This window comes from Bos grunniens, chromosome 19 (assembly GCF_055505025.1).
Source record: "Bos grunniens cultivar Pamir isolate PY7600 chromosome 19, Bosgru_T2T1.0, whole genome shotgun sequence".
Taxonomy (NCBI): Eukaryota; Metazoa; Chordata; class Mammalia; order Artiodactyla; family Bovidae; genus Bos; species Bos grunniens.
This window is the reverse complement of record NC_141183.1, coordinates 65,131,235-65,156,830: the sequence shown is the minus strand read 5'-3', so window position 1 is coordinate 65,156,830 and position 25,596 is coordinate 65,131,235.

Below are 25,596 nucleotides of genomic sequence, written 5' to 3'. Positions count from 1 at the left end.
TTCATGCCTGCTCATCTCCTTGATAATCGCCAGCTGGGCCGCAGGATTCATGCCTGCTCAGCTGCCTGATAATCGCCAGGTGGGCCGCAGGATTCATGCCTGCTCAGTTGCCTGATAATCGCCAGCTGGGCCGCAGGATTCATGCCTGCTCAGCTGCCTGATAATCGCCAGGTGGGCCGCAGGATTCATGCCTGCTCAGTTGCCTGATAATCGCCAGCTGGGCCGCAGGATTCATGCCTTCTCAGCTGCCTGATAATCACCAGCTGGGCCGCAGGATTCATGCCTGCTCATCTGCTTGATAATCGCCAGCTGGGCCGCAGGATTCATGCCTGCTCAGGTGCCTGTTAATCGCCAGCTGGGCCGCAGGATTCATGCCTTCTCCGCTGCTTGATTGTTGCCTGCTGAGGCACATGATCGGTGCGGGAGAGCTACCTGATCAGCACATGAGCAGTCACATGATCAGCACCTCTCAGTCACCTGATCACTGCATGACAGCCACGTGATCAGTGCCTGCTGAGTCACGTGATTAGCGCCTGTTCATCTGCTTGATAATCGCCAGCTGGGCCGCAGGATTCATGCCTTCTCAGCTGCTTGATTATCGCCAGCTGGGCCGCAGGATTCATGCCTGCTCATCTGCTTGATAATGACCAGCTGGGCCGCAGGATTCATGCCTGCTCAGCTGCCTGATAATCGCCAGGTGGGCCGCAGGATTCATGCCTGCTCATCTCGTTGATAATCGCCAGCTGGGCCGCAGGATTCATGCCTGCTCCGCTGCTTGATTCTTGCCTGCTGAGGCACATGATCCGTGCAGGAGAGCTACCTGATCACACATGAGCAGTCACATGATCAGCGCCTCTCAGTCACCTGATCACTGCATGACAGCCACGTGATCAGTGCCTGCTGAGTCACGTGATTAGCGCCTGCTCATCTGCTTGATAATCGCCAGCTGGGCCGCAGGATTCATGCCTGCTCAGGTGCCTGATAATCGCCAGCTGGGCCGCAGGATTCATGCCTTCTCAGCTGCCTGATAATCACCAGCTGGGCCGTAGGATTCATGCCTGCTCAGCTGCCTGATAATCGCCAGGTGGGCCGCAAGATTCATGCCTGCTCAGCTGCCTGATAATCGCCAGGTGGGCCGCAGGATTCATGCCTTCTCAGCTGCTTGATAATCGCCAGCTGGGCCGCAGGATTCATGCCTGCTCAGCTGCCTGATAATCGCCAGGAGGGCCGCAGGATTCATGCCTTCTCAGGCGCCTGGTAATCGCGAGCTGGGCCGCAGGATTCATGCCTGCTCATCTCCTTGATAATCGCCAGCTGGGCCGCAGGATTCATGCCTGCTCATCTGCTTGATAATCGCCAGCTGGGCCGCAGGATTCATGCCTGCTCAGCTGCCTGATAATCGCCAGGTGGGCCGCAGGATTCATGCCTGCTCAGCTGCCTGATAATCGCCAGCAGGGCCACAGGATTCATGCCTTCTCAGGCGCCTGATAATCACCAGCTGGGCCGCAGGATTCATGCCTGCTCATCTGCTTGATAATGACCAGCTGGGCCGCAGGATTCATGCCTTCTCAGGCGCCTGATAATCGCCAGCTGGGCCGCAGGATTCATGCCTGCTCATCTGCTTGGTAATCGCCAGCTGGGCCGCAGGATTCATGCCTGCTCATCTGCTTGATAATCGCCAGCTGGGTCCATGATTCATGCCTGCTGAGGCACATGATCCGTGCGGGAGAGCTACCTGATCAGCACATGAGCAGTCACATGATCAGCGCCTCTCAGTCACCTGATCACTGCATGACAGCCACGTGATCAGTGCCTGCTGAGTCACGTGATTAGCGCCTGTTCATCTGCTTGATAATCGCCAGCTGGGCCGCAGGATTCATGCCTTCTCAGCTGCTTGATTATCGCCAGCTGGGCCGCAGGATTCATGCCTGCTCATCTGCTTGATAATGACCAGCTGGGCCGCAGGATTCATGCCTGCTCAGCTGCCTGATAATCGCCAGCTGGGCCGCAGGATTCATACCTGCTCAGCTGCCTGATAATCGCCAGGTGGGCCGCAGGATTCATGCCTTCTCAGGCGGCTGGTAATCGCGAGCGGGGCCGTAGGATTCATGCCTGCTCATCTGCTTGGTAATCGCCAGCTGGGCCGCAGGATTCATGCCTTCTCAGGCGCCTGATAATCGCCAGCTGGGCCGCAGGATTCATGCCTTCTCATCTCCTTGATAATCGCCAGCTGGGCCGCAGGATTCATGCCTGCTCATCTGCTTGATAATGACCAGCTGGGCCGCAGGATTCATGCCTGCTCAGCTGCCTGATAATCGCCAGGTGGGCCGCAGGATTCATGCCTGCTCAGCTGCCTGATAATCGCCAGCTGGGCCGCAGGATTCATGCCTGCTCAGCTGCCTGATAATCGCCAGGTGGGCCGCAGGATTCATGCCTGCTCAGTTGCCTGATAATCGCCAGCTGGGCCGCAGGATTCATGCCTTCTCAGCTGCCTGATAATCACCAGCTGGGCCGCAGGATTCATGCCTGCTCATCTGCTTGATAATCGCCAGCTGGGCCGCAGGATTCATGCCTGCTCAGGCGCCTGTTAATCGCCAGCTGGGCCGCAGGATTCATGCCTTCTCCGCTGCTTGATTGTTGCCTGCTGAGGCACATGATCGGTGCGGGAGAGCTACCTGATCAGCACATGAGCAGTCACATGATCAGCACCTCTCAGTCACCTGATCACTGCATGACAGCCACGTGATCAGTGCCTGCTGAGTCACGTGATTAGCGCCTGTTCATCTGCTTGATAATCGCCAGCTGGGCCGCAGGATTCATGCCTTCTCAGCTGCTTGATTATCGCCAGCTGGGCCGCAGGATTCATGCCTGCTCATCTGCTTGATAATGACCAGCTGGGCCGCAGGATTCATGCCTGCTCAGCTGCCTGATAATCGCCAGGTGGGCCGCAGGATTCATGCCTGCTCATCTCGTTGATAATCGCCAGCTGGGCCGCAGGATTCATGCCTGCTCCGCTGCTTGATTCTTGCCTGCTGAGGCACATGATCCGTGCAGGAGAGCTACCTGATCACACATGAGCAGTCACATGATCAGCGCCTCTCAGTCACCTGATCACTGCATGACAGCCACGTGATCAGTGCCTGCTGAGTCACGTGATTAGCGCCTGCTCATCTGCTTGATAATCGCCAGCTGGGCCGCAGGATTCATGCCTGCTCAGGTGCCTGATAATCGCCAGCTGGGCCGCAGGATTCATGCCTTCTCAGCTGCCTGATAATCACCAGCTGGGCCGTAGGATTCATGCCTGCTCAGCTGCCTGATAATCGCCAGGTGGGCCGCAAGATTCATGCCTGCTCAGCTGCCTGATAATCGCCAGGTGGGCCGCAGGATTCATGCCTTCTCAGCTGCTTGATTATCGCCAGCTGGGCCGCAGGATTCATGCCTGCTCAGCTGCCTGATAATCGCCAGCAGGGCCGCAGGATTCATGCCTTCTCAGGCGCCTGGTAATCGCGAGCTGGGCCGCAGGATTCATGCCTGCTCATCTCCTTGATAATCGCCAGCTGGGCCGCAGGATTCATGCCTGCTCATCTGCTTGATAATCGCCAGCTGGGCCGCAGGATTCATGCCTGCTCAGCTGCCTGATAATCGCCAGGTGGGCCGCAGGATTCATGCCTGCTCAGCTGCCTGATAATCGCCAGCAGGGCCACAGGATTCATGCCTTCTCAGGCGCCTGATAATCACCAGCTGGGCCGCAGGATTCATGCCTGCTCATCTGCTTGATAATGACCAGCTGGGCCGCAGGATTCATGCCTTCTCAGGCGCCTGATAATCGCCAGCTGGGCCGCAGGATTCATGCCTGCTCATCTGCTTGGTAATCGCCAGCTGGGCCGCAGGATTCATGCCTGCTCATCTGCTTGATAATCGCCAGCTGGGTCGCATGATTCATGCCTGCTGAGGCACATGATCCGTGCGGGAGAGCTACCTGATCAGCACATGAGCAGTCACATGATCAGCGCCTCTCAGTCACCTGATCACTGCATGACAGCCACGTGATCAGTGCCTGCTGAGTCACGTGATTAGCGCCTGTTCATCTGCTTGATAATCGCCAGCTGGGCCGCAGGATTCATGCCTTCTCAGCTGCTTGATTATCGCCAGCTGGGCCGCAGGATTCATGCCTGCTCATCTGCTTGATAATGACCAGCTGGGCCGCAGGATTCATGACTGCTCAGCTGCCTGATAATCGCCAGCTGGGCCGCAGGATTCATACCTGCTCAGCTGCCTGATAATCGCCAGGTGGGCCGCAGGATTCATGCCTTCTCAGGCGCCTGGTAATCGCGAGCGGGGCCGTAGGATTCATGCCTGCTCATCTGCTTGGTAATCGCCAGCTGGGCCGCAGGATTCATGCCTTCTCAGGCGCCTGATAATCGCCAGCTGGGCCGCAGGATTCATGCCTTCTCATCTCCTTGATAATCGCCAGCTGGGCCGCAGGATTCATGCCTGCTCATCTGCTTGATAATGACCAGCTGGGCCGCAGGATTCATGCCTGCTCAGCTGCCTGATAATCGCCAGGTGGGCCGCAGGATTCATGCCTGCTCAGTTGCCTGATAATCGCCAGCTGGGCCGCAGGATTCATGCCTGCTCAGCTGCCTGATAATCGCCAGGTGGGCCGCAGGATTCATGCCTGCTCAGTTGCCTGATAATCGCCAGCTGGGCCGCAGGATTCATGCCTTCTCAGCTGCCTGATAATCACCAGCTGGGCCGCAGGATTCATGCCTGCTCATCTGCTTGATAATCGCCAGCTGGGCCGCAGGATTCATGCCTGCTCAGGCGCCTGTTAATCGCCAGCTGGGCCGCAGGATTCATGCCTTCTCCGCTGCTTGATTGTTGCCTGCTGAGGCACATGATCGGTGCGGGAGAGCTACCTGATCAGCACATGAGCAGTCACATGATCAGCACCTCTCAGTCACCTGATCACTGCATGACAGCCACGTGATCAGTGCCTGCTGAGTCACGTGATTAGCGCCTGTTCATCTGCTTGATAATCGCCAGCTGGGCCGCAGGATTCATGCCTTCTCAGCTGCTTGATTATCGCCAGCTGGGCCGCAGGATTCATGCCTGCTCATCTGCTTGATAATGACCAGCTGGGCCGCAGGATTCATGCCTGCTCAGCTGCCTGATAATCGCCAGCTGGGCCGCAGGATTCATGCCTTCTCAGCTGCCTGATAATCACCAGCTGGGCCGTAGGATTCATGCCTGCTCAGCTGCCTGATAATCGCCAGGTGGGCCGCAAGATTCATGCCTGCTCAGCTGCCTGATAATCGCCAGGTGGGCCGCAGGATTCATGCCTTCTCAGCTGCTTGATTATCGCCAGCTGGGCCGCAGGATTCATGCCTGCTCAGCTGCCTGATAATCGCCAGGAGGGCCGCAGGATTCATGCCTTCTCAGGCGCCTGGTAATCGCGAGCTGGGCCGCAGGATTCATGCCTGCTCATCTCCTTGATAATCGCCAGCTGGGCCGCAGGATTCATGCCTGCTCATCTGCTTGATAATCGCCAGCTGGGCCGCAGGATTCATGCCTGCTCAGCTGCCTGATAATCGCCAGGTGGGCCGCAGGATTCATGCCTGCTCAGCTGCCTGATAATCGCCAGCAGGGCCACAGGATTCATGCCTTCTCAGGCGCCTGATAATCACCAGCTGGGCCGCAGGATTCATGCCTGCTCATCTGCTTGATAATGACCAGCTGGGCCGCAGGATTCATGCCTTCTCAGGCGCCTGATAATCGCCAGCTGGGCCGCAGGATTCATGCCTGCTCATCTGCTTGGTAATCGCCAGCTGGGCCGCAGGATTCATGCCTGCTCATCTGCTTGATAATCGCCAGCTGGGTCGCATGATTCATGCCTGCTGAGGCACATGATCCGTGCGGGAGAGCTACCTGATCAGCACATGAGCAGTCACATGATCAGCGCCTCTCAGTCACCTGATCACTGCATGACAGCCACGTGATCAGTGCCTGCTGAGTCACGTGATTAGCGCCTGTTCATCTGCTTGATAATCGCCAGCTGGGCCGCAGGATTCATGCCTTCTCAGCTGCTTGATTATCGCCAGCTGGGCCGCAGGATTCATGCCTGCTCATCTGCTTGATAATGACCAGCTGGGCCGCAGGATTCATGCCTGCTCAGCTGCCTGATAATCGCCAGCTGGGCCGCAGGATTCATACCTGCTCAGCTGCCTGATAATGGCCAGGTGGGCCGCAGGATTCATGCCTTCTCAGGCGCCTGGTAATCGCGAGCGGGGCCGTAGGATTCATGCCTGCTCATCTGCTTGGTAATCGCCAGCTTGGCCGCAGGATTCATGCCTTCTCAGGCGCCTGATAATCGCCAGCTGGGCCGCAGGATTCATGCCTTCTCATCTCCTTGATAATCGCCAGCTGGGCCGCAGGATTCATGCCTGCTCATCTGCTTGATAATGACCAGCTGGGCCGCAGGATTCATGCCTGCTCAGCTGCCTGATAATCGCCAGGTGGGCCGCAGGATTCATGCCTGCTCAGTTGCCTGATAATCGCCAGCTGGGCCGCAGGATTCATGCCTTCTCAGCTGCCTGATAATCACCAGCTGGGCCGCAGGATTCATGCCTGCTCATCTGCTTGATAATCGCCAGCTGGGCCGCAGGATTCATGCCTGCTCAGGCGCCTGTTAATCGCCAGCTGGGCCGCAGGATTCATGCCTTCTCCGCTGCTTGATTGTTGCCTGCTGAGGCACATGATCGGTGCGGGAGAGCTACCTGATCAGCACATGAGCAGTCACATGATCAGCACCTCTCAGTCACCTGATCACTGCATGACAGCCACGTGATCAGTGCCTGCTGAGTCACGTGATTAGCGCCTGTTCATCTGCTTGATAATCGCCAGCTGGGCCGCAGGATTCATGCCTTCTCAGCTGCTTGATTATCGCCAGCTGGGCCGCAGGATTCATGCCTGCTCATCTGCTTGATAATGACCAGCTGGGCCGCAGGATTCATGCCTGCTCAGCTGCCTGATAATCGCCAGGTGGGCCGCAGGATTCATGCCTGCTCATCTCGTTGATAATCGCCAGCTGGGCCGCAGGATTCATGCCTGCTCCGCTGCTTGATTCTTGCCTGCTGAGGCACATGATCCGTGCAGGAGAGCTACCTGATCACACATGAGCAGTCACATGATCAGCGCCTCTCAGTCACCTGATCACTGCATGACAGCCACGTGATCAGTGCCTGCTGAGTTACGTGATTAGCGCCTGTTCATCTGCTTGATAATCGCCAGCTGGGCCGCAGGATTCATGCCTGCTCAGTTGCCTGATAATCGCCAGCTGGGCCGCAGGATTCATGCCTTCTCAGCTGCCTGATAATCACCAGCTGGGCCGCAGGATTCATGCCTGCTCATCTGCTTGATAATCGCCAGCTGGGCCGCAGGATTCATGCCTGCTCAGGCGCCTGTTAATCGCCAGCTGGGCCGCAGGATTCATGCCTTCTCCGCTGCTTGATTGTTGCCTGCTGAGGCACATGATCGGTGCGGGAGAGCTACCTGATCAGCACATGAGCAGTCACATGATCAGCACCTCTCAGTCACCTGATCACTGCATGACAGCCACGTGATCAGTGCCTGCTGAGTCACGTGATTAGCGCCTGTTCATCTGCTTGATAATCGCCAGCTGGGCCGCAGGATTCATGCCTGCTCAGGTGCCTGATAATCGCCAGCTGGGCCGCAGGATTCATGCCTTCTCAGCTGCCTGATAATCACCAGCTGGGCCGTAGGATTCATGCCTGCTCAGCTGCCTGATAATCGCCAGGTGGGCCGCAAGATTCATGCCTGCTCAGCTGCCTGATAATCGCCAGGTGGGCCGCAGGATTCATGCCTTCTCAGCTGCTTGATTATCGCCAGCTGGGCCGCAGGATTCATGCCTGCTCAGCTGCCTGATAATCGCCAGCAGGGCCGCAGGATTCATGCCTTCTCAGGCGCCTGGTAATCGCGAGCTGGGCCGCAGGATTCATGCCTGCTCATCTCCTTGATAATCGCCAGCTGGGCCGCAGGATTCATGCCTGCTCATCTGCTTGATAATCGCCAGCTGGGCTGCAGGATTCATGCCTGCTCAGCTGCCTGATAATCGCCAGGTGGTGCCGCAGGATTCATGCCTGCTCAGCTGCCTGATAATCGCCAGCAGGGCCACAGGATTCATGCCTTCTCAGGCGCCTGATAATCACCAGCTGGGCCGCAGGATTCATGCCTGCTCATCTGCTTGATAATGACCAGCTGGGCCGCAGGATTCATGCCTTCTCAGGCGCCTGATAATCGCCAGCTGGGCCGCAGGATTCATGCCTGCTCATCTGCTTGGTAATCGCCAGCTGGGCCGCAGGATTCATGCCTGCTCATCTGCTTGATAATCGCCAGCTGGGTCGCATGATTCATGCCTGCTGAGGCACATGATCCGTGCGGGAGAGCTACCTGATCAGCACATGAGCAGTCACATGATCAGCGCCTCTCAGTCACCTGATCACTGCATGACAGCCACGTGATCAGTGCCTGCTGAGTCACGTGATTAGCGCCTGTTCATCTGCTTGATAATCGCCAGCTGGGCCGCAGGATTCATGCCTTCTCAGCTGCTTGATTATCGCCAGCTGGGCCGCAGGATTCATGCCTGCTCATCTGCTTGATAATGACCAGCTGGGCCGCAGGATTCATGCCTGCTCAGCTGCCTGATAATCGCCAGCTGGGCCGCAGGATTCAAGCCTGCTCATCTCGTTGATAATCGCCAGCTGGGCCGCAGGATTCATGCCTTCTCAGGCGCCTGGTAATCGCGAGCGGGGCCGTAGGATTCATGCCTGCTCATCTGCTTGGTAATCGCCAGCTGGGCCGCAGGATTCATGCCTTCTCAGGCGCCTGATAATCGCCAGCTGGGCCGCAGGATTCATGCCTTCTCATCTCCTTGATAATCGCCAGCTGGGCCGCAGGATTCATGCCTGCTCATCTGCTTGATAATGACCAGCTGGGCCGCAGGATTCATGCCTGCTCAGCTGCCTGATAATCGCCAGGTGGGCCGCAGGATTCATGCCTGCTCAGCTGCCTGATAATCGCCAGCTGGGCCGCAGGATTCATGCCTGCTCAGCTGCCTGATAATCACCAGGTGGGCCGCAGGATTCATGCCTGCTCAGTTGCCTGATAATCGCCAGCTGGGCCGCAGGATTCATGCCTTCTCAGCTGCCTGATAATCACCAGCTGGGCCGCAGGATTCATGCCTGCTCATCTGCTTGATAATCGCCAGCTGGGCCGCAGGATTCATGCCTGCTCAGGCGCCTGTTAATCGCCAGCTGGGCCGCAGGATTCATGCCTTCTCCGCTGCTTGATTGTTGCCTGCTGAGGCACATGATCGGTGCGGGAGAGCTACCTGATCAGCACATGAGCAGTCACATGATCAGCACCTCTCAGTCACCTGATCACTGCATGACAGCCACGTGATCAGTGCCTGCTGAGTCACGTGATTAGCGCCTGTTCATCTGCTTGATAATCGCCAGCTGGGCCGCAGGATTCATGCCTTCTCAGCTGCTTGATTATCGCCAGCTGGGCCGCAGGATTCATGCCTGCTCATCTGCTTGATAATGACCAGCTGGGCCGCAGGATTCATGCCTGCTCAGCTGCCTGATAATCGCCAGGTGGGCCGCAGGATTCATGCCTGCTCATCTCGTTGATAATCGCCAGCTGGGCCGCAGGATTCATGCCTGCTCCGCTGCTTGATTCTTGCCTGCTGAGGCACATGATCCGTGCAGGAGAGCTACCTGATCACACATGAGCAGTCACATGATCAGCGCCTCTCAGTCACCTGATCACTGCATGACAGCCACGTGATCAGTGCCTGCTGAGTCACGTGATTAGCGCCTGCTCATCTGCTTGATAATCGCCAGCTGGGCCGCAGGATTCATGCCTGCTCAGGTGCCTGATAATCGCCAGCTGGGCCGCAGGATTCATGCCTTCTCAGCTGCCTGATAATCACCAGCTGGGCCGTAGGATTCATGCCTGCTCAGCTGCCTGATAATCGCCAGGTGGGCCGCAAGATTCATGCCTGCTCAGCTGCCTGATAATCGCCAGGTGGGCCGCAGGATTCATGCCTTCTCAGCTGCTTGATTATCGCCAGCTGGGCCGCAGGATTCATGCCTGCTCAGCTGCCTGATAATCGCCAGGAGGGCCGCAGGATTCATGCCTTCTCAGGCGCCTGGTAATCGCGAGCTGGGCCGCAGGATTCATGCCTGCTCATCTCCTTGATAATCGCCAGCTGGGCCGCAGGATTCATGCCTGCTCATCTGCTTGATAATCGCCAGCTGGGCCGCAGGATTCATGCCTGCTCAGCTGCCTGATAATCGCCAGGTGGGCCGCAGGATTCATGCCTGCTCAGCTGCCTGATAATCGCCAGCAGGGCCACAGGATTCATGCCTTCTCAGGCGCCTGATAATCACCAGCTGGGCCGCAGGATTCATGCCTGCTCATCTGCTTGATAATGACCAGCTGGGCCGCAGGATTCATGCCTTCTCAGGCGCCTGATAATCGCCAGCTGGGCCGCAGGATTCATGCCTGCTCATCTGCTTGGTAATCGCCAGCTGGGCCGCAGGATTCATGCCTGCTCATCTGCTTGATAATCGCCAGCTGGGTCGCATGATTCATGCCTGCTGAGGCACATGATCCGTGCGGGAGAGCTACCTGATCAGCACATGAGCAGTCACATGATCAGCGCCTCTCAGTCACCTGATCACTGCATGACAGCCACGTGATCAGTGCCTGCTGAGTCACGTGATTAGCGCCTGTTCATCTGCTTGATAATCGCCAGCTGGGCCGCAGGATTCATGCCTTCTCAGCTGCTTGATTATCGCCAGCTGGGCCGCAGGATTCATGCCTGCTCATCTGCTTGATAATGACCAGCTGGGCCGCAGGATTCATGCCTGCTCAGCTGCCTGATAATCGCCAGCTGGGCCGCAGGATTCATGCCTGCTCATCTCGTTGATAATCGCCAGCTGGGCCGCAGGATTCATGCCTTCTCAGGCGGCTGGTAATCGCGAGCGGGGCCGTAGGATTCATGCCTGCTCATCTGCTTGGTAATCGCCAGCTGGGCCGCAGGATTCATGCCTTCTCAGGCGCCTGATAATCGCCAGCTGGGCCGCAGGATTCATGCCTTCTCATCTCCTTGATAATCGCCAGCTGGGCCGCAGGATTCATGCCTGCTCATCTGCTTGATAATGACCAGCTGGGCCGCAGGATTCATGCCTGCTCAGCTGCCTGATAATCGCCAGGTGGGCCGCAGGATTCATGCCTGCTCAGTTGCCTGATAATCGCCAGCTGGGCCGCAGGATTCATGCCTGCTCAGCTGCCTGATAATCGCCAGGTGGGCCGCAGGATTCATGCCTGCTCAGTTGCCTGATAATCGCCAGCTGGGCCGCAGGATTCATGCCTTCTCAGCTGCCTGATAATCACCAGCTGGGCCGCAGGATTCATGCCTGCTCATCTGCTTGATAATCGCCAGCTGGGCCGCAGGATTCATGCCTGCTCAGGCGCCTGTTAATCGCCAGCTGGGCCGCAGGATTCATGCCTTCTCCGCTGCTTGATTGTTGCCTGCTGAGGCACATGATCGGTGCGGGAGAGCTACCTGATCAGCACATGAGCAGTCACATGATCAGCACCTCTCAGTCACCTGATCACTGCATGACAGCCACGTGATCAGTGCCTGCTGAGTCACGTGATTAGCGCCTGTTCATCTGCTTGATAATCGCCAGCTGGGCCGCAGGATTCATGCCTGCTCAGCTGCCTGATAATCGCCAGGTGGGCCGCAAGATTCATGCCTGCTCAGCTGCCTGATAATCGCCAGGTGGGCCGCAGGATTCATGCCTTCTCAGCTGCTTGATTATCGCCAGCTGGGCCGCAGGATTCATGCCTGCTCAGCTGCCTGATAATCGCCAGCAGGGCCGCAGGATTCATGCCTTCTCAGGCGCCTGGTAATCGCGAGCTGGGCCGCAGGATTCATGCCTGCTCATCTCCTTGATAATCGCCAGCTGGGCCGCAGGATTCATGCCTGCTCATCTGCTTGATAATCGCCAGCTGGGCCGCAGGATTCATGCCTGCTCAGCTGCCTGATAATCGCCAGGTGGGCCGCAGGATTCATGCCTGCTCAGCTGCCTGATAATCGCCAGCAGGGCCACAGGATTCATGCCTTCTCAGGCGCCTGATAATCACCAGCTGGGCCGCAGGATTCATGCCTGCTCATCTGCTTGATAATGACCAGCTGGGCCGCAGGATTCATGCCTTCTCAGGCGCCTGATAATCGCCAGCTGGGCCGCAGGATTCATGCCTGCTCATCTGCTTGGTAATCGCCAGCTGGGCCGCAGGATTCATGCCTGCTCATCTGCTTGATAATCGCCAGCTGGGTCGCATGATTCATGCCTGCTGAGGCACATGATCCGTGCGGGAGAGCTACCTGATCAGCACATGAGCAGTCACATGATCAGCGCCTCTCAGTCACCTGATCACTGCATGACAGCCACGTGATCAGTGCCTGCTGAGTCACGTGATTAGCGCCTGTTCATCTGCTTGATAATCGCCAGCTGGGCCGCAGGATTCATGCCTTCTCAGCTGCTTGATTATCGCCAGCTGGGCCGCAGGATTCATGCCTGCTCATCTGCTTGATAATGACCAGCTGGGCCGCAGGATTCATGCCTGCTCAGCTGCCTAATAATCGCCAGCTGGGCCGCAGGATTCATACCTGCTCAGCTGCCTGATAATCGCCAGCTGGGCCGCAGGATTCATGCCTTCTCAGGCGCCTAGTAATCGCGAGCGGGGCCGTAGGATTCATGCCTGCTCATCTGCTTGGTAATCGCCAGCTGGGCCGCAGGATTCATGCCTTCTCATCTCCTTGATAATCGCCAGCTGGGCCGCAGGATTCATGCCTGCTCATCTGCTTGATAATGACCAGCTGGGCCGCAGGATTCATGCCTGCTCAGCTGCCTGATAATCGCCAGGTGGGCCGCAGGATTCATGCCTGCTCAGTTGCCTGATAATCGCCAGCTGGGCCGCAGGATTCATGCCTGCTCAGCTGCCTGATAATCGCCAGGTGGGCCGCAGGATTCATGCCTGCTCAGTTGCCTGATAATCGCCAGCTGGGCCGCAGGATTCATGCCTTCTCAGCTGCCTGATAATCACCAGCTGGGCCGCAGGATTCATGCCTGCTCATCTGCTTGATAATCGCCAGCTGGGCCGCAGGATTCATGCCTGCTCAGGCGCCTGTTAATCGCCAGCTGGGCCGCAGGATTCATGCCTTCTCCGCTGCTTGATTGTTGCCTGCTAAGGCACATGATCGGTGCGGGAGAGCTACCTGATCAGCACATGAGCAGTCACATGATCAGCACCTCTCAGTCACCTGATCACTGCATGACAGCCACGTGATCAGTGCCTGCTGAGTCACGTGATTAGCGCCTGTTCATCTGCTTGATAATCGCCAGCTGGGCCGCAGGATTCATGCCTTCTCAGCTGCTTGATTATCGCCAGCTGGGCCGCAGGATTCATGCCTGCTCATCTGCTTGATAATGACCAGCTGGGCCGCAGGATTCATGCCTGCTCAGCTGCCTGATAATCGCCAGGTGGGCCGCAGGATTCATGCCTGCTCATCTCGTTGATAATCGCCAGCTGGGCCGCAGGATTCATGCCTGCTCCGCTGCTTGATTCTTGCCTGCTGAGGCACATGATCCGTGCAGGAGAGCTACCTGATCACACATGAGCAGTCACATGATCAGCGCCTCTCAGTCACCTGATCACTGCATGACAGCCACGTGATCAGTGCCTGCTGAGTCACGTGATTAGCGCCTGCTCATCTGCTTGATAATCGCCAGCTGGGCCGCAGGATTCATGCCTGCTCAGGTGCCTGATAATCGCCAGCTGGGCCGCAGGATTCATGCCTTCTCAGCTGCCTGATAATCACCAGCTGGGCCGTAGGATTCATGCCTGCTCAGCTGCCTGATAATCGCCAGGTGGGCCGCAAGATTCATGCCTGCTCAGCTGCCTGATAATCGCCAGGTGGGCCGCAGGATTCATGCCTTCTCAGCTGCTTGATTATCGCCAGCTGGGCCGCAGGATTCATGCCTGCTCAGCTGCCTGATAATCGCCAGGAGGGCCGCAGGATTCATGCCTTCTCAGGCGCCTGGTAATCGCGAGCTGGGCCGCAGGATTCATGCCTGCTCATCTCCTTGATAATCGCCAGCTGGGCCGCAGGATTCATGCCTGCTCATCTGCTTGATAATCGCCAGCTGGGCCGCAGGATTCATGCCTGCTCAGCTGCCTGATAATCGCCAGGTGGGCCGCAGGATTCATGCCTGCTCAGTTGCCTGATAATCGCCAGCAGGGCCACAGGATTCATGCCTTCTCAGGCGCCTGATAATCACCAGCTGGGCCGCAGGATTCATGCCTGCTCATCTGCTTGATAATGACCAGCTGGGCCGCAGGATTCATGCCTTCTCAGGCGCCTGATAATCGCCAGCTGGGCCGCAGGATTCATGCCTGCTCATCTGCTTGGTAATCGCCAGCTGGGCCGCAGGATTCATGCCTGCTCATCTGCTTGATAATCGCCAGCTGGGTCGCATGATTCATGCCTGCTGAGGCACATGATCCGTGCGGGAGAGCTACCTGATCAGCACATGAGCAGTCACATGATCAGCGCCTCTCAGTCACCTGATCACTGCATGACAGCCACGTGATCAGTGCCTGCTGAGTCACGTGATTAGCGCCTGTTCATCTGCTTGATAATCGCCAGCTGGGCCGCAGGATTCATGCCTTCTCAGCTGCTTGATTATCGCCAGCTGGGCCGCAGGATTCATGCCTGCTCATCTGCTTGATAATGACCAGCTGGGCCGCAGGATTCATGCCTGCTCAGCTGCCTGATAATCGCCAGCTGGGCTGCAGGATTCATACCTGCTCAGCTGCCTGATAATCGCCAGGTGGGCCGCAGGATTCATGCCTTCTCAGGCGCCTGGTAATCGCGAGCGGGGCCGTAGGATTCATGCCTGCTGATCTGCTTGGTAATCGCCAGCTGGGCCGCAGGATTCATGCCTTCTCAGGCGCCTGATAATCGCCAGCTGGGCCGCAGGATTCATGCCTTCTCATCTCCTTGATAATCGCCAGCTGGGCCGCAGGATTCATGCCTGCTCATCTGCTTGATAATGACCAGCTGGGCCGCAGGATTCATGCCTGCTCAGCTGCCTGATAATCGCCAGGTGGGCCGCAGGATTCATGCCTGCTCAGTTGCCTGATAATCGCCAGCTGGGCCGCAGGATTCATGCCTTCTCAGCTGCCTGATAATCACCAGCTGGGCCGCAGGATTCATGCCTGCTCATCTGCTTGATAATCGCCAGCTGGGCCGCAGGATTCATGCCTGCTCAGGCGCCTGTTAATCGCCAGCTGGGCCGCAGGATTCATGCCTTCTCCGCTGCTTGATTGTTGCCTGCTGAGGCACATGATCGGTGCGGGAGAGCTACCTGATCAGCACATGAGCAGTCACATGATCAGCACCTCTCAGTCACCTGATCACTGCATGACAGCCACGTGATCAGTGCCTGCTGAGTCACGTGATTAGCGCCTGTTCATCTGCTTGATAATCGCCAGCTGGGCCGCAGGATTCATGCCTTCTCAGCTGCTTGATTATCGCCAGCTGGGCCGCAGGATTCATGCCTGCTCATCTGCTTGATAATGACCAGCTGGGCCGCAGGATTCATGCCTGCTCAGCTGCCTGATAATCGCCAGGTGGGCCGCAGGATTCATGCCTGCTCATCTCGTTGATAATCGCCAGCTGGGCCGCAGGATTCATGCCTGCTCCGCTGCTTGATTCTTGCCTGCTGAGGCACATGATCCGTGCAGGAGAGCTACCTGATCACACATGAGCAGTCACATGATCAGCGCCTCTCAGTCACCTGATCACTGCATGACAGCCACGTGATCAGTGCCTGCTGAGTCACGTGATTAGCGCCTGCTCATCTGCTTGATAATCGCCAGCTGGGCCGCAGGATTCATGCCTGCTCAGGTGCCTGATAATCGCCAGCTGGGCCGCAGGATTCATGCCTTCTCAGCTGCCTGATAATCACCAGCTGGGCCGTAGGATTCATGCCTGCTCAGCTGCCTGATAATCGCCAGGTGGGCCGCAAGATTCATGCCTGCTCAGCTGCCTGATAATCGCCAGGTGGGCCGCAGGATTCATGCCTTCTCAGCTGCTTGATTATCGCCAGCTGGGCCGCAGGATTCATGCCTGCTCAGCTGCCTGATAATCGCCAGGAGGGCCGCAGGATTCATGCCTTCTCAGGCGCCTGGTAATCGCGAGCTGGGCCGCAGGATTCATGCCTGCTCATCTCCTTGATAATCGCCAGCTGGGCCGCAGGATTCATGCCTGCTCATCTGCTTGATAATCGCCAGCTGGGCCGCAGGATTCATGCCTGCTCAGCTGCCTGATAATCGCCAGGTGGGCCGCAGGATTCATGCCTGCTCAGCTGCCTGATAATCGCCAGCAGGGCCACAGGATTCATGCCTTCTCAGGCGCCTGATAATCACCAGCTGGGCCGCAGGATTCATGCCTGCTCATCTGCTTGATAATGACCAGCTGGGCCGCAGGATTCATGCCTTCTCAGGCGCCTGATAATCGCCAGCTGGGCCGCAGGATTCATGCCTGCTCATCTGCTTGGTAATCGCCAGCTGGGCCGCAGGATTCATGCCTGCTCATCTGCTTGATAATCGCCAGCTGGGTCGCATGATTCATGCCTGCTGAGGCACATGATCCGTGCGGGAGAGCTACCTGATCAGCACATGAGCAGTCACATGATCAGCGCCTCTCAGTCACCTGATCACTGCATGACAGCCACGTGATCAGTGCCTGCTGAGTCACGTGATTAGCGCCTGTTCATCTGCTTGATAATCGCCAGCTGGGCCGCAGGATTCATGCCTTCTCAGCTGCTTGATTATCGCCAGCTGGGCCGCAGGATTCATGCCTGCTCATCTGCTTGATAATGACCAGCTGGGCCGCAGGATTCATGCCTGCTCAGCTGCCTGATAATCGCCAGCTGGGCCGCAGGATTCATGCCTGCTCATCTCGTTGATAATCGCCAGCTGGGCCGCAGGATTCATGCCTTCTCAGGCGCCTGGTAATCGCGAGCGGGGCCGTAGGATTCATGCCTGCTCATCTGCTTGGTAATCGCCAGCTAGGCCGCAGGATTCATGCCTTCTCAGGCGCCTGATAATCGCCAGCTGGGCCGCAGGATTCATGCCTTCTCATCTCCTTGATAATCGCCAGCTGGGCCGCAGGATTCATGCCTGCTCATCTGCTTGATAATGACCAGCTGGGCCGCAGGATTCATGCCTGCTCAGCTGCCTGATAATCGCCAGGTGGGCCGCAGGATTCATGCCTGCTCAGCTGCCTGATAATCGCCAGCTGGGCCGCAGGATTCATGCCTGCTCAGCTGCCTGATAATCGCCAGGTGGGCCGCAGGATTCATGCCTGCTCAGTTGCCTGATAATCGCCAGCTGGGCCGCAGGATTCATGCCTTCTCAGCTGCCTGATAATCACCAGCTGGGCCGCAGGATTCATGCCTGCTCATCTGCTTGATAATCGCCAGCTGGGCCGCAGGATTCATGCCTGCTCAGGCGCCTGTTAATCGCCAGCTGGGCCGCAGGATTCATGCCTTCTCCGCTGCTTGATTGTTGCCTGCTGAGGCACATGATCGGTGCGGGAGAGCTACCTGATCAGCACATGAGCAGTCACATGATCAGCACCTCTCAGTCACCTGATCACTGCATGACAGCCACGTGATCAGTGCCTGCTGAGTCACGTGATTAGCGCCTGTTCATCTGCTTGATAATCGCCAGCTGGGCCGCAGGATTCATGCCTGCTCAGCTGCCTGATAATCGCCAGGTGGGCCGCAAGATTCATGCCTGCTCAGCTGCCTGATAATCGCCAGGTGGGCCGCAGGATTCATGCCTTCTCAGCTGCTTGATTATCGCCAGCTGGGCCGCAGGATTCATGCCTGCTCAGCTGCCTGATAATCGCCAGGAGGGCCGCAGGATTCATGCCTTCTCAGGCGCCTGGTAATCGCGAGCTGGGCCGCAGGATTCATGCCTGCTCAGCTGCCTGATAATCGCCAGGTGGGCCGCAGGATTCATGCCTGCTCAGTTGCCTGATAATCGCCAGCTGGGCCGCAGGATTCATGCCTGCTCAGCTGCCTGATAATCGCCAGGTGGGCCGCAGGATTCATGCCTGCTCAGTTGCCTGATAATCGCCAGCTGGGCCGCAGGATTCATGCCTTCTCAGCTGCCTGATAATCACCAGCTGGGCCGCAGGATTCATGCCTGCTCATCTGCTTGATAATCGCCAGCTGGGCCGCAGGATTCATGCCTGCTCAGGCGCCTGTTAATCGCCAGCTGGGCCGCAGGATTCATGCCTTCTCCGCTGCTTGATTGTTGCCTGCTGAGGCACATGATCGGTGCGGGAGAGCTACCTGATCAGCACATGAGCAGTCACATGATCAGCACCTCTCAGTCACCTGATCACTGCATGACAGCCACGTGATCAGTGCCTGCTGAGTCACGTGATTAGCGCCTGTTCATCTGCTTGATAATCGCCAGCTGGGCCGCAGGATTCATGCCTTCTCAGCTGCTTGATTATCGCCAGCTGGGCCGCAGGATTCATGCCTGCTCATCTGCTTGATAATGACCAGCTGGGCCGCAGGATTCATGCCTGCTCAGCTGCCTGATAATCGCCAGGTGGGCCGCAGGATTCATGCCTGCTCATCTCGTTGATAATCGCCAGCTGGGCCGCAGGATTCATGCCTGCTCCGCTGCTTGATTCTTGCCTGCTGAGGCACATGATCCGTGCAGGAGAGCTACCTGATCACACATGAGCAGTCACATGATCAGCGCCTCTCAGTCACCTGATCACTGCATGACAGCCACGTGATCAGTGCCTGCTGAGTCACGTGATTAGCGCCTGCTCATCTGCTTGATAATCGCCAGCTGGGCCGCAGGATTCATGCCTGCTCAGGTGCCTGATAATCGCCAGCTGGGCCGCAGGATTCATGCCTTCTCAGCTGCCTGATAATCACCAGCTGGGCCGTAGGATTCATGCCTGCTCAGCTGCCTGATAATCGCCAGGTGGGCCGCAAGATTCATGCCTGCTCAGCTGCCTGATAATCGCCAGGTGGGCCGCAGGATTCATGCCTTCTCAGCTGCTTGATTATCGCCAGCTGGGCCGCAGGATTCATGCCTGCTCAGCTGCCTGATAATCGCCAGGAGGGCCGCAGGATTCATGCCTTCTCAGGCGCCTGGTAATCGCGAGCTGGGCCGCAGGATTCATGCCTGCTCATCTCCTTGATAATCGCCAGCTGGGCCGCAGGATTCATGCCTGCTCATCTGCTTGATAATCGCCAGCTGGGCCGCAGGATTCATGCCTGCTCAGCTGCCTGATAATCGCCAGGTGGGCCGCAGGATTCATGCCTGCTCAGCTGCCTGATAATCGCCAGCAGGGCCACAGGATTCATGCCTTCTCAGGCGCCTGATAATCACCAGCTGGGCCGCAGGATTCATGCCTGCTCATCTGCTTGATAATGACCAGCTGGGCCGCAGGATTCATGCCTTCTCAGGCGCCTGATAATCGCCAGCTGGGCCGCAGGATTCATGCCTGCTCATCTGCTTGGTAATCGCCAGCTGGGCCGCAGGATTCATGCCTGCTCATCTGCTTGATAATCGCCAGCTGGGTCGCATGATTCATGCCTGCTGAGGCACATGATCCGTGCGGGAGAGCTACCTGATCAGCACATGAGCAGTCACATGATCAGCGCCTCTCAGTCACCTGATCACTGCATGACAGCCACGTGATCAGTGCCTGCTGAGTCACGTGATTAGCGCCTGTTCATCTGCTTGATAATCGCCAGCTGGGCCGCAGGATTCATGCCTTCTCAGCTGCTTGATTATCGCCAGCTGGGCCGCAGGATTCATGCCTGCTCATCTGCTTGATAATGACCAGCTGGGCCGCAGGATTCATGCCTGCTCAGCTGCCTGATAATCGCCAGCTGGGCCGCAGGATTCATACCTGCTCAGCTGCCTGATAATCGCCAGGTGGGCCGCAGGATTCATGCCTTCTCAGGCGCCTGGTAATCGCGAGCGGGGCCGTAGGATTCATGCCTGCTCATCTGCTTGGTAATCGCCAGCTGGGCCGCAGGATTCATGCCTTCTCAGGCGCCTGATAATCGCCAGCTGGGCCGCAGGATTCATGCCTTCTCATCTCCTTGATAATCGCCAGCTGGGCCGCAGGATTCATGCCTGCTCATCTGCTTGATAATGACCAGCTGGGCCGCAGGATTCATGCCTGCTCAGCTGCCTGATAATCGCCAGGTGGGCCGCAGGATTCATGCCTGCTCAGTTGCCTGATAATCGCCAGCTGGGCCGCAGGATTCATGCCTGCTCAGCTGCCTGATAATCGCCAGGTGGGCCGCAGGATTCATGCCTGCTCAGTTGCCTGATAATCGCCAGCTGGGCCGCAGGATTCATGCCTTCTCAGCTGCCTGATAATCACCAGCTGGGCCGCAGGATTCATGCCTGCTCATCTGCTTGATAATCGCCAGCTGGGCCGCAGGATTCATGCCTGCTCAGGCGCCTGTTAATCGCCAGCTGGGCCGCAGGATTCATGCCTTCTCCGCTGCTTGATTGTTGCCTGCTGAGGCACATGATCGGTGCGGGAGAGCTACCTGATCAGCACATGAGCAGTCACATGATCAGCACCTCTCAGTCACCTGATCACTGCATGACAGCCACGTGATCAGTGCCTGCTGAGTCACGTGATTAGCGCCTGTTCATCTGCTTGATAATCGCCAGCTGGGCCGCAGGATTCATGCCTTCTCAGCTGCTTGATTATCGCCAGCTGGGCCGCAGGATTCATGCCTGCTCATCTGCTTGATAATGACCAGCTGGGCCGCAGGATTCATGCCTGCTCAGCTGCCTGATAATCGCCAGGTGGGCCGCAGGATTCATGCCTGCTCATCTCGTTGATAATCGCCAGCTGGGCCGCAGGATTCATGCCTGCTCCGCTGCTTGATTCTTGCCTGCTGAGGCACATGATCCGTGCAGGAGAGCTACCTGATCACACATGAGCAGTCACATGATCAGCGCCTCTCAGTCACCTGATCACTGCATGACAGCCACGTGATCAGTGCCTGCTGAGTCACGTGATTAGCGCCTGCTCATCTGCTTCATAATAGCCAGCTGGGCCGCAGGATTCATGCCTTCTCAGGCGCCTGGTAATCGCGAGCTGGGCCGCAGGATTCATGCCTGCTCATCTCCTTGATAATCGCCAGCTGGGCCGCAGGATTCATGCCTGCTCATCTGCTTGATAATCGCCAGCTGGGCCGCAGGATTCATGCCTGCTCAGCTGCCTGATAATCGCCAGGTGGGCCGCAGGATTCATGCCTGCTCAGCTGCCTGATAATCGCCAGCAGGGCCACAGGATTCATGCCTTCTCAGGCGCCTGATAATCACCAGCTGGGCCGCAGGATTCATGCCTGCTCATCTGCTTGATAATGACCAGCTGGGCCGCAGGATTCATGCCTTCTCAGGCGCCTGATAATCGCCAGCTGGGCCGCAGGATTCATGCCTGCTCATCTGCTTGGTAATCGCCAGCTGGGCCGCAGGATTCATGCCTGCTCATCTGCTTGATAATCGCCAGCTGGGTCGCATGATTCATGCCTGCTGAGGCACATGATCCGTGCGGGAGAGCTACCTGATCAGCACATGAGCAGTCACATGATCAGCGCCTCTCAGTCACCTGATCACTGCATGACAGCCACGTGATCAGTGCCTGCTGAGTCACGTGATTAGCGCCTGTTCATCTGCTTGATAATCGCCAGCTGGGCCGCAGGATTCATGCCTTCTCAGCTGCTTGATTATCGCCAGCTGGGCCGCAGGATTCATGCCTGCTCATCTGCTTGATAATGACCAGCTGGGCCGCAGGATTCATGCCTGCTCAGCTGCCTGATAATCGCCAGCTGGGCCGCAGGATTCATACCTGCTCAGCTGCCTGATAATCGCCAGGTGGGCCGCAGGATTCATGCCTTCTCAGGCGCCTGGTAATCGCGAGCGGGGCCGTAGGATTCATGCCTGCTCATCTGCTTGGTAATCGCCAGCTGGGCCGCAGGATTCATGCCTTCTCAGGCGCCTGATAATCGCCAGCTGGGCCGCAGGATTCATGCCTTCTCATCTCCTTGATAATCGCCAGCTGGGCCGCAGGATTCATGCCTGCTCATCTGCTTGATAATGACCAGCTGGGCCGCAGGATTCATGCCTGCTCAGCTGCCTGATAATCGCCAGGTGGGCCGCAGGATTCATGCCTGCTCAGTTGCCTGATAATCGCCAGCTGGGCCGCAGGATTCATGCCTGCTCAGCTGCCTGATAATCGCCAGGTGGGCCGCAGGATTCATGCCTGCTCAGTTGCCTGATAATCGCCAGCTGGGCCGCAGGATTCATGCCTTCTCAGCTGCCTGATAATCACCAGCTGGGCCGCAGGATTCATGCCTGCTCATCTGCTTGATAATCGCCAGCTGGGCCGCAGGATTCATGCCTGCTCAGGCGCCTGTTAATCGCCAGCTGGGCCGCAGGATTCATGCCTTCTCCGCTGCTTGATTGTTGCCTGCTGAGGCACATGATCGGTGCGGGAGAGCTACCTGATCAGCACATGAGCAGTCACATGATCAGCACCTCTCAGTCACCTGATCACTGCATGACAGCCACGTGATCAGTGCCTGCTGAGTCACGTGATTAGCGCCTGTTCATCTGCTTGATAATCGCCAGCTGGGCCGCAGGATTCATGCCTTCTCAGCTGCTTGATTATCGCCAGCTGGGCCGCAGGATTCATGCCTGCTCATCTGCTTGATAATGACCAGCTGGGCCGCAGGATTCATGCCTGCTCAGCTGCCTGATAATCGCCAGGTGGGCCGCAGGATTCATGCCTGCTCATCTCGTTGATAATCGCCAGCTGGGCCGCAGGATTCATGCCTGCTCCGCTGCTTGATTCTTGCCTGCTGAGGCACATGATCCGTGCAGGAGAGCTACCTGATCACACATGAGCAGTCACATGATCAGCGCCTCTCAGTCACCTGATCACTGCATGACAGCCACGTGATCAGTGCCTGCTGAGTCACGTGATTAGCGCCTGCTCATCTGCTTGATAATCGCCAGCTGGGCCGCAGGATTCATGCCTGCTCAGGTGCCTGATAATCGCCAGCTGGGCCGCAGGATTCATGCCTTCTCAGCTGCCTGATAATCACCAGCTGGGCCGTAGGATTCATGCCTGCTCAGCTGCCTGATAATCGCCAGGTGGGCCGCAAGATTCATGCCTGCTCAGCTGCCTGATAATCGCCAGGTGGGCCGCAGGATTCATGCCTTCTCAGCTGCTTGATTATCGCCAGCTGGGCCGCAGGATTCATGCCTGCTCAGCTGCCTGATAATCGCCAGGAGGGCCGCAGGATTCATGCCTTCTCAGGCGCCTGGTAATCGCGAGCTGGGCCGCAGGATTCATGCCTGCTCATCTCCTTGATAATCGCCAGCTGGGCCGCAGGATTCATGCCTGCTCATCTGCTTGATAATCGCCAGCTGGGCCGCAGGATTCATGCCTGCTCAGCTGCCTGATAATCGCCAGCAGGGCCGCAGGATTCATGCCTTCTCAGGCGCCTGGTAATCGCGAGCTGGGCCGCAGGATTCATGCCTGCTCATCTCCTTGATAATCGCCAGCTGGGCCGCAGGATTCATGCCTGCTCATCTGCTTGATAATCGCCAGCTGGGCCGCAGGATTCATGCCTGCTCAGCTGCCTGATAATCGCCAGGTGGGCCGCAGGATTCATGCCTGCTCAGCTGCCTGATAATCGCCAGCAGGGCCACAGGATTCATGCCTTCTCAGGCGCCTGATAATCACCAGCTGGGCCGCAGGATTCATGCCTGCTCATCTGCTTGATAATGACCAGCTGGGCCGCAGGATTCATGCCTTCTCAGGCGCCTGATAATCGCCAGCTGGGCCGCAGGATTCATGCCTGCTCATCTGCTTGGTAATCGCCAGCTGGGCCGCAGGATTCATGCCTGCTCATCTGCTTGATAATCGCCAGCTGGGTCGCATGATTCATGCCTGCTGAGGCACATGATCCGTGCGGGAGAGCTACCTGATCAGCACATGAGCAGTCACATGATCAGCGCCTCTCAGTCACCTGATCACTGCATGACAGCCACGTGATCAGTGCCTGCTGAGTCACGTGATTAGCGCCTGTTCATCTGCTTGATAATCGCCAGCTGGGCCGCAGGATTCATGCCTTCTCAGCTGCTTGATTATCGCCAGCTGGGCCGCAGGATTCATGCCTGCTCATCTGCTTGATAATGACCAGCTGGGCCGCAGGATTCATGCCTGCTCAGCTGCCTGATAATCGCCAGCTGGGCCGCAGGATTCATACCTGCTCAGCTGCCTGATAATCGCCAGGTGGGCCGCAGGATTCATGCCTTCTCAGGCGCCTGGTAATCGCGAGCAGGGCCGTAGGATTCATGCCTGCTCATCTGCTTGGTAATCGCCAGCTGGGCCGCAGGATTCATGCCTTCTCAGGCGCCTGATAATCGCCAGCTGGGCCGCAGGATTCATGCCTTCTCATCTCCTTGATAATCGCCAGCTGGGCCGCAGGATTCATGCCTGCTCATCTGCTTGATAATGACCAGCTGGGCCGCAGGATTCATGCCTGCTCAGCTGCCTGATAATCGCCAGGTGGGCCGCAGGATTCATGCCTGCTCAGTTGCCTGATAATCGCCAGCTGGGCCGCAGGATTCATGCCTGCTCAGCTGCCTGATAATCGCCAGGTGGGCCGCAGGATTCATGCCTGCTCAGTTGCCTGATAATCGCCAGCTGGGCCGCAGGATTCATGCCTTCTCAGCTGCCTGATAATCACCAGCTGGGCCGCAGGATTCATGCCTGCTCATCTGCTTGATAATCGCCAGCTGGGCCGCAGGATTCATGCCTGCTCAGGCGCCTGTTAATCGCCAGCTGGGCCGCAGGATTCATGCCTTCTCCGCTGCTTGATTGTTGCCTGCTGAGGCACATGATCGGTGCGGGAGAGCTACCTGATCAGCACATGAGCAGTCACATGATCAGCACCTCTCAGTCACCTGATCACTGCATGACAGCCACGTGATCAGTGCCTGCTGAGTCACGTGATTAGCGCCTGTTCATCTGCTTGATAATCGCCAGCTGGGCCGCAGGATTCATGCCTTCTCAGCTGCTTGATTATCGCCAGCTGGGCCGCAGGATTCATGCCTGCTCATCTGCTTGATAATGACCAGCTGGGCCGCAGGATTCATGCCTGCTCAGCTGCCTGATAATCGCCAGGTGGGCCGCAGGATTCATGCCTGCTCATCTCGTTGATAATCGCCAGCTGGGCCGCAGGATTCATGCCTGCTCCGCTGCTTGATTCTTGCCTGCTGAGGCACATGATCCGTGCAGGAGAGCTACCTGATCACACATGAGCAGTCACATGATCAGCGCCTCTCAGTCAC